The sequence below is a fragment of the Perca flavescens genome, chromosome 24 (genome assembly GCF_004354835.1).
Source record: "Perca flavescens isolate YP-PL-M2 chromosome 24, PFLA_1.0, whole genome shotgun sequence".
NCBI lineage: Eukaryota > Metazoa > Chordata > Actinopteri > Perciformes > Percidae > Perca > Perca flavescens.
This window is the reverse complement of record NC_041354.1, coordinates 13625319-13634775: the sequence shown is the minus strand read 5'-3', so window position 1 is coordinate 13634775 and position 9457 is coordinate 13625319. Positions and strand designations below refer to the sequence as shown.

Sequence of the window (9457 nt, the reverse complement as noted above, 5' to 3'; positions counted from 1 at the left end):
TTCTTGGTTTCGGCAGTAATTACCAGCATTTTGTGGAGGGCTTTGCTGAGCTGGCAGCACCCCTGCACAAGGTTGTGGCTGAGGTTGGTCATGCTAAGACTGGTAAGAAGTCTGAGCGTGGGTTTATCAGGTGTTGGACTGATGAGTGCCAAAAGAGCTTTCAAGCACTGAAAACTAAGCTCACCACTACACCGGTGTTAGCCTATGCAGATTTTTCCCTCCCTTTCATTCTGGAGGTTGATGCGAGCCATGGTGGTTTGGGAGCGGTGCTCTCTCAAGAGCAAGCAGGAAAGGTGAGACCAATAGCCTATGCTAGTCGAGGCTTGAGGCCCACAGAAAGGAACATGGTGAATTACAGCTCCATGAAGCTCGAGTTTTTGGCCCTTAAGTGGTCTATACCGACAACAATCCCCTTAGCCACCTGTCCTCTGCTAAATTGGCTGCTACTGAGCAGCGATGGGCAGCCCAGCTTGCCTCATTTGATTTTGAACTTAAGTATCGGTCAGGGAGGAGCAACAAAAATGCTGATGCTCTCTCTCGTCAGCATCCACCTGGTCCTCGGGATGTGGAAGTGATGCTTCCTATTCCTGCAATACCTCAGCCTTTGCAGCAAGCTTTGTGATTGAGAAAGGTGGAGGTAACCCAAGCTGCCATTGCAGCTTTGCCACAACACAACACACTCCTCAGAGATTTATGCCTTTCAACAGGCTGACCCTGTTATCCGGGAATTTTTAGAGTTTTGGGAACAAAACAGCCACGCTGTCTCTTCTTCGACAGTGGGACCGCCTGATCGAGAAGGATGGAATCCTTTATCGCCAGGTGTTCCGCTCCGATGGTGCTGAGGCTGTTTTTCAGCTGTTGCTTCCTGGTACGCTGAGAAGCAAGGTTTTGAACCAAGTCCACCAGGAGCATGGGCATCAGGGAGTGGAGCGGACTTTGGCGCTCCTTCGGTCTCTGTGTTACTGGCCTGGCATGTCTTCAGATGTGGCACAGTCCATAGGGGACACAAGATGTCAATCTATCCTTGATACCGGATCTCAGGTCACCACCATTTCCGAGACTTTCCATTCCAAACACCTGGCATCCTTCCCCATTCAGCCCATCCATCATCATGGTTGAAGGGGCTGGAGGTCAGTCTGTACCTTATCTAGGCTATGTTCAAGTCCCTCTAACTTTCCCTGACAGTGTTACTGGTGCAGAGGAGCAGCTAACTGCCCTAGCATTTGTTGTCCCTGAGTGCCAGTTTAACAGCCGAATTCCAATGTTGGTTGGCACAAATGTTCTGCTGCAACTCTACCAACGTGGGATGGATCATGACAGGCCAACCTTCCAGAGGAGGTCAGACAGGTTTGCATTACTGCTCCAATATGTTGCCAAAGTGTGAAAAAATTAAAACTTACCTTGTCCGGTTAAGTTGCATGGGAGGAACCCCGTCACCATTCCAGCAGGTGTGTGGTTGGAGATGTCAGGGTTGGGAAAGAACATCTTAGCACATCTTTTTTCCTTGAAAAAGGAGGAGGAGTGTCCCTCCCTGCCTGGTGGGCTGTTCCTTGAATGTGCACTTATGAACATCACCTGTAAGGCCTTCAGCAAGATCCCTGTCATTTTCAGAAATACGGCAGACCACAGTATCACTCTGCCTCCAAAGTGTGTCATCGGTGAAATATCTGCTGCTCAGAGTGCAATGCCCCTGAACGCCATGCAATCTGTGGCCACTGATTTTCAGATGCCAAGTGAGAGGCTTGTGTAGCAGCATAGAAATAGGGTTGTCTTGCTGCACTTAATTGCGCCTGCTTACCACTAGGGCGGCAGTATATAGGCCCTCTTTCTTGTGCCCCCACTGCTGCATCATTTCCGGGTCAGGTCTTTGGGCTGTGCAGGTAATGCTCTGCGCTACTGCTGCGGCTATTGCTTTGTTTCATCTTTTTATCACTGTGTCCTCATGCTTAAAGCCTGCATGTTGTTGGAACCTAACAGTTATGATCAAGACTATTCTGTGAGGCCTGAAGCTTCCCCTGAGGCCAAAGAGCGGCCTGTAGGGAAGTCACCAGACTGTGACCCCTCACTCCTAACAAAGAAGCCTCCAAAATGGAGATTTTACCTCCAAGACATGAGGAAAAATTGCAGACTGGTGGAGGGCTTGAGAACTGCAACGACGAATTCTCACACCTTCGTTGAGTTCGGGATTTCTGATTGGCTGCGGCTCCTTGAACGCACCACTCGCTGCCAGCAGGCGGCGGAGGGGAGATAAAAGTAGCCAGAAGTCACAGCCTGGGGCTCTTCGCGGGTTTCATTGCCGTTCATCACATCGTTCAGCGCTGTTCGAGAATCAACATCGTATCATTCGCTGGTCGAGTGAGACGTTTGTATCGTTTGTGATACAACAGGGTCATGGTGAATACGAAGCCCGTATTACACCAAATCTGCAGAGGGGTAAATCAGCCCCGTCTCAAGGAAAAAGAGACAACGCGTTTTTCTTGCAAGTCGACTGGATCGTTAATCTCTGGCGAAAAATCCGCCGGATAAGCAACGGACTGTACACCAAAAAGTAAGAGGCTTTTATAGTTCTGGGCAGATTTGAGAACTAGGGTGTTTATTAATGAATAAAAGGTATTGCTATTTGTTTACCATTAATGTGTGATCGGACCGCTGCGTCCTATGTACTGTTGTGAAGAATATCATTGATCAAGATATTGTTGAAAGTTGTGTTAAACTGTAGCTGATAACTCCCGCTGAGGAGGAATTACTGTACAAGCTGAGTCAGCTGCGCACTCGCAGAGTGTGGCGGGGAATAAATGCTTTTTACCGTTAAACAAACCTCAGATTCTGCTATAACGCCACGTTAAGTTAGAATCTCGAGTAAAACGAAGAGAGCGGTTGGTCCCATTACCCCAGAGATCAAGGTTTTAAGTGTTTGTTTCCATAAATCATGTTTTCCCTCCTTTCTCCCTCTCTCTCTCTTTTCACTCTCAACCTCAGCCCCACACACACACACACACACACACATACAAGCTAGCCACGTAGCTCCCGAGCTAACGCTGCTAGCTTAACCACGTGGAGTTTGTATAGAGCTAACGCTTGACTTAGCATAAATGTGCGCATTGCCTAGCAACCCCCCCTCGGCTTCTTCAGCCCCTCCTCGTGCACCCAGCACCACTACCGCCCCCTTGAGGCTAAATAGTTGTGTGCAGCTCACCGGAGTAGCCATTTTGAAAGTTTTGTGTTAGACTACATTTCGACACCGCCCCCTCCACTTTCACTCACTCTCACCCTGGATGTATTAAGAGAACTGGATACAGTGATCGGCGGGAAGCCCCGTACGTTCCTATGAGAGTGCTCAAAAGCGCATTAAGACAACATGGAGCTCGGCTTTTCCGCATTCTTGGCCCATGACGTCACGGTGGACACGCGCACTAGCAACAATTTGTTTGTGTTGTCTTAGCAACCGGTAGCAACATGCTCGTTCATGAGCTTATCTCTCGTGGCTCTTACAAGTGGCGAACTCATGAACTCGCCGTTTTCATTGTCTAAAATATTCACTAACGTTAGACATTGTGTTTTTGTTGTTCCCGATCGTTTACATGCTTAGCTAAATAAACGATAGATGTATTTAGCTAGACAACCAAGGAGATTGAATCACTATGTCGTGCTACTAGCTAGCGCTAGCAGTTAGCCTGCAGTTTCGTGAACAGAGCTCATCCATGGCTTCATCTCTCATCCACGTTACAAGCTTTACAGCATACAGCCCTCAGATGTATCATAAGAGAGAGCCAAGGCCATGTAATCACTATGTCTGTAGTAACGTTATGTAGGCATGATCTTAATACAGCCGTGCTAGCTAACCCTGATGTTAGCAACTAGCTAGCTAGCCAATAGCCCCGCCAGTTTGGGAAACGCTAATGACGTTACATCCACGTAACAGGCTTTACAGCATACATACATCCCTCGGATGTATCATAACTTCATAAGATAATACCATGGACGTATTAATAGAACACATGGTGAATTACAACCATTAGCTCTATCCATTATTACAGCTAGCTACATGAGCTTGGGAGAACAGTCATGTGAGCGGACGTGCGCAGTCCCGTGGGTCTGCTCGCGTCCATTATGCGCGTTCATCATTTCAAATTTGATAATTCTGGATTCGCTTCTAGTGAATGTTAAAAATTTTAAAAACGTCATGTTTTAAACAAGGACCCTTTCAGTGTTCGGGCTGGTAGGTTACTATACCCCAAAACAAATTATCTGCTGAAATATAGACGTTTCTTTCGCCATGTAATGTCTATGTGAAAAGTCTTTCTGGGCCATGGGATGCAGTACCACCGTTATCCGCTAAGCCCATGTTGGCATTTAGACACGCGCACACACACACAAACACACACACCTACACACACACACACACACACACACACGCCACACAGACACAGAGGTGTCCATGCTACATGCTGTTTTGTTTTTGCTTTGTTTTTGGTTGTGATATTGTAAAAGGGTATATAAGTTTATTATTGAAGGATTACTGATTGGCTACTGATAATTGTGACAGTAATAAACCTTATTATACTTAAATAGCAGTTGCTTGTGATTATTTGTGTACTTATTGTAATAATTGCTGGCTGAACAGGTCCGTGTTCGAAAACACCCCTTCCTTTGTTTCCTTTTAAAGGACTTTAACAGAAATGAGACTGTTCCACAGTTTGATTATTGGTGCCCCGTTTTGATTGTTTGTCGATTTGATAGTTATTAATAACCATATTCATAACTTTATTAATATTGATAAACATCTTTGATAATTTGCTAATGATCAAATCTGTACCCTACGAGTATCCTACAGTGTTTTCACTGCAGAGCAGTGACCGAGTGCTCCGTGCACCGTGCTCTGTTTTATTCTTTGGTTCTCTCAAGCGGTGGTAAGTGTCCGTTCTCTCGCTCTCTGTGTTAAACCGAATGCTATCCTGTAGCTAATGCTAGTGTGATCTCAGGTAGATGTCCGCTGCCGTGTGGGTCTTTCTCTCCCTCCCTCTCCCTGTGCAGGTTTGACTTTGAAAACAGGTATGCTACCTTAAATCTAGCCCCCCAAAGCCTTGATTAATGTAGCTTAGCCATGCTAATTTTATGTTTATTGACAGGGAACGCTCATCAGATGGCCGAAGTCTACAGGTGGTGATTCACATGACTCCACCACCAGCTGATTGGGGCCGCTGCTGCTTTGTCTGCCGCTGCTTTCTCTGTACAGCTTTGTCTCTGCTGCTAAATGCTGCTAAATGTACAGCTTTGTCTCTGCTGCTAAATATACGGCTTTGTTTCTCCCGCGAATTACACAGCGTGTCTACTGCTGGGCGCTGTTGTTGCTGGCTTTTGGGCTACAGTTGGCTTGCATGGTGGATTACCGACACCAGACTTTAACCTGTTTAGTTCTTTAATTTTAGCTGAATGACTGAGGAGTTAATCCTTTAGTTTGTATTACTTTTTTTTTTCTTCTTTTTTTTACTTTATTATCAATTGAAACAATTGAACATTGTTGACCATGGTTTTCTTTACTTTATTATTGTTTGGATTACGTAACTTGTTTTAAGCTGATTTTGTGAATTATTTCCTGTTTTAGGTTGTGTGTTTTGTTGTACATTCTGGGGTTAATTAATTTAGTTGTAACCTCTTTTTGTTTGTCCTTCCCAGTGGCTGCAGGCTGGTGGTGGTGCTGGTGACGTGGGTGGTGGTGGTCTTCCTTCTTGTGCCGTGTTTCCTTGGATTTGGTTGTCTCACTGTTTGTGTTTAATTCTCCTTCCCATCCACCTGCTCTTCCCACCAGTAGGCCTCAGCCCCTGATTAGGTTTTTCCTTTTTCTTATTTGTGATGAATGCTACATTTTATGGTAATATATATCTACATACATTTTATTAAATAAAATATTTTTGTAAACTGGGAACCACGTGTTTTGCCTATTGAGTAGAACAAACCTGTGTGCTCTTAAGGTCTTGGGCCTATACCAAGTGGCGTTGTCGGAAATCTTAAAATCCCTGAGTGTCATCTATCCCATTTGCATCGCCACACTTGCATTCAATCTTGATGAATCACCTATGCCTGAGGCCTGGAAATGACGTATTGCAGACCAGCTAAATTCAATCCCCGGAGTCTTCGCTGTTGACGATCTCTCCTTGGGTCACACAACCGCTGTGAAACACCATATCCGCTTGCAAGACCAGACGCTCTTCAAAGAGCGCCCAAGGCCGATACACCCCAGTGATAGGGAGGCTGTAAAACAGCACCTCAGGGAGCTCCTTGATGCTGGAATAATACGTGAGTCTGAGAGTCCCTTTGCCTCACCAGTAGTGTTGGTGAGGAAGAAAAATGGGAAAATTAGGTTGTGTATCGATTATAGGAAGCTGAACACCCGCACTATAAAGGATGCATACGTCCTTCCCAATATTGAGGAGACATTCTCAGCCCTGAATGGAGCAAAGTGGTTCTCAGTGATGGACGTCAGGTCTGGTTATTATCAAGTGGAGATGGCAGAGGAGGACAAGCCGAAGACGGCGTTTACATGTCCCTTGGGCTTCTACGAGTTTAACCGTATGCCACAAGGTGTGACCAACGCTCCCAGCACTTTCCAACGCCTCATGGAAAAGTGTGTTGGAGACCTGCATCTGAGTGAGGTTCTCATATTTTTAGATGACCTCGGTCTTTTCGGAGACCCTTGAAAAGCATGAGAAGAGGCTCATGAAGGTATTACACCGTCTCAAGGACTATGGCTTAAGACTGTCCCCTGAGAAGTGCCAGTTCTTCAGGTCATCTGTGAAATACCTTTGTTCATGTGGTGAATGCCCAAGGGTTCCACACCGACCCAGATAAAGTTTCTGCTCTCAAAGACTGGCCTTGTCCTGTGAACCGAGAAGAGCTGAAGCGGTTCTTAGGCTTCGCTGGATATTTTTTTGTGGAGGGATATTCTAAAATTGCCAAGCCCCTCAACTCTCTCACTTTTGGGTACTATCCGGCCAAGAATAAAGGTAAAGCCTACAAAAGAGACCGGCCCAAGAACTGTGTTCATCCTCGAGCCCCCTTTGATGCAGAGTGGACATCTGAGTGCGAGTCTGTTTTCAGGACGCTTATTGAGAAGTTAACGTCAGCTCCTGTCCTTGCTTTTGCAGATCCCAAGCTCCCATACATGTTACACACAGATGCTTGTTGTGAGGGTCTGGGAGCCGCTCTTTATCAGGAGCAAGGTGGGAAGTTCCGGGTGATAGCCTACGCCAGTAGAGGCTTATCGAAGAGTGAGAAAAATTACCCAACTCACAAGCTAGAGTATCTAGCCTTAAAATGGGCGATCTGTGAAAAATTCAATGACTACCTCTACGGTACAGATTTCACTGTTCTGACAGATAACCATCCGCTCACCTATGTCCTTACCTCTGTCGAGCTTGATGCGGCAGTACACCGCTGGTTGGCTGCCCTGTCAACCTATAGATTTAGTATCGAGCAGGACATACTAACAGGGATGCAGATGGTCTGTCTCGACGGCTGCAGGCTCCACCTCAGGAAGATGAGGACTTCATACAGGAGAAAGAGAGAAGATTGAAGCGATGGCAAAACGCGTTTTAGAGGGGGAGGAAAGGGAGATCCCCACAGATGTAATCTCTGTCATCGTCATATGACTGCAACTTCCTATTCTTGCAGAGTCTCTCGCCATACATGCTTAGTCACTGCCTGAATTGCTTGCTAGCCAAGGCCAAACCACCCTGCCTGGCATGACAAAGGAATGTTGGTATAAGGCACAGACACATCGATTCGGAAGGTCATTACCTTATTGGATTGTGCACAGAAGCCCAGCTTCAAAACTGTAAGCACTGAGGAGCCTGAGGTCAAGTTGCTCCTCAGGGAGTGGAACAGGCTTGAACTTAGAGATGGCATCCTCTACAGAAGGTGCTTGGATCGAGGAGACATGGTCTATCAGCTTGTGTTGCCTGTGCAATATATAGACAGAGCTCTTCATGGATTGCATGATGAAGTTGGTCATCTGGGACCTGAATGTGTGCTAAGTCTGGCTAGAGCTAGATTTTATTGGCCAAGGATGAAGGAGTCCATTGACAAGAAATGTCAAACCTGTGAAAGATGTTTCCGGAGGAAAGCTCAACAACAGAGAACAGCACCGATGATAAACATCAAAACCACTTACCCATTAGAGTTGGTCTGCATGGACTACCTGTCCCTCGAACCTGATAGCCATGACACCCGGAAAAACATCTTGGTCATTACTGACCATTTCACGAAGTTCGCAGTAGCAGTACCAACAAAGGATCAAATGGCCAGGACAGTTGCTAAGGCCCTTTGGGAGAACTTCCTTGTCCATTACGGGTTTCCTAGTCGCCTTCACAGTGATCAGGGAAGGGACTTTGAATCCCACACGATCAAAGAGCTGTGTTCACTGATTGGAGCAGAGAAGGTCCATACTACACCCTATCATCTCCAAGGAAATCCTGTTGAGCGTTTTAATAGGACCCTATTGAGCATGCTCGGAACCTTGGAGGGAAAGGACAAGCAACATTGGAGAGCTTTTGTTAAACCCCTTCCCACTGAGACACGTAGGACACATTCAGAGTATGTGCAGAACTTGCGCCAACGTCTCCATGAGAGCTACACTCTAGCGACTGAAAACTCCAAGAAAGCAGGAGAGAGGAACAAGCTGCGGTTCGATGAGTTAGTTGAAGGTGACCGTGTCCTGGTGAGGAATCTCAGCATGGCGGGAAACATAAGTTGGCCGACAGGTGGGAGCGACCTGTTCACATTGTTTTGAAACGAATTGATGGTGGGCCTGTGTATGTTGTCAAGCCTGAGAAGGGCAGTGGGCCACACTGTACCCTCCACAGAGACCTGCTTTTGCCCTGTGGGTTTCTACCTGTTGAGGAGACTCCAGAGCAGGGACCACGGTTAAGCAAAGCAAGGAAAATGGATTTGAGAGGCAGTAAGGTGAGAAGTCAGCAGATGGAATGTGATGATTCAGAGGGAGTTTTGACAGATGAAGAGGAGGTTGGTTGTGTTTTGGAGGGATCACCACAAATCACTTCATGGGGACCTTTTGTTCAGGAAATAGAATGTATACCCAGGAGGTGACCTCTGACCTCACTGAACCCAAATGCTCCTGACTTTAACTCGCAGCACTCACTCACATCTAAGCAGACAAGTCCTGACCCGTCAGCCAAACCTGTAGATCCACCTTTTGCTCAATCAAGGGATCATGTCATTGTAGACATTCCGGAGTGTGTCACACTTAAAGAGGAAGGAAGTGGAGACAACTCACTAGCTCATGAGGAAAGTGAGACAGTTCCTTCTGACCAGCAGCATGACCATGTCCCTTAAGGATCTGAAGAGGATACAAATGTCATTCAAGGACACCTATCACCTGAGCCCAGATGTTCCAACAGAGAGAGGCGTGTCCCACACAAGTTAACCTATGATGAGCTCG

The 9457-nt window shown here is 46.5% G+C and overlaps 1 pseudogene; it reads left to right on the top strand.

Annotated features, from left to right (window-relative positions):
- The window catches only part of LOC114550667 (uncharacterized), a 9176-nt pseudogene extending 1603 nt beyond the window's left edge, over positions 1-7573 (top strand).
- Positions 7574-9457: the final 1884 nt, after the last annotated feature.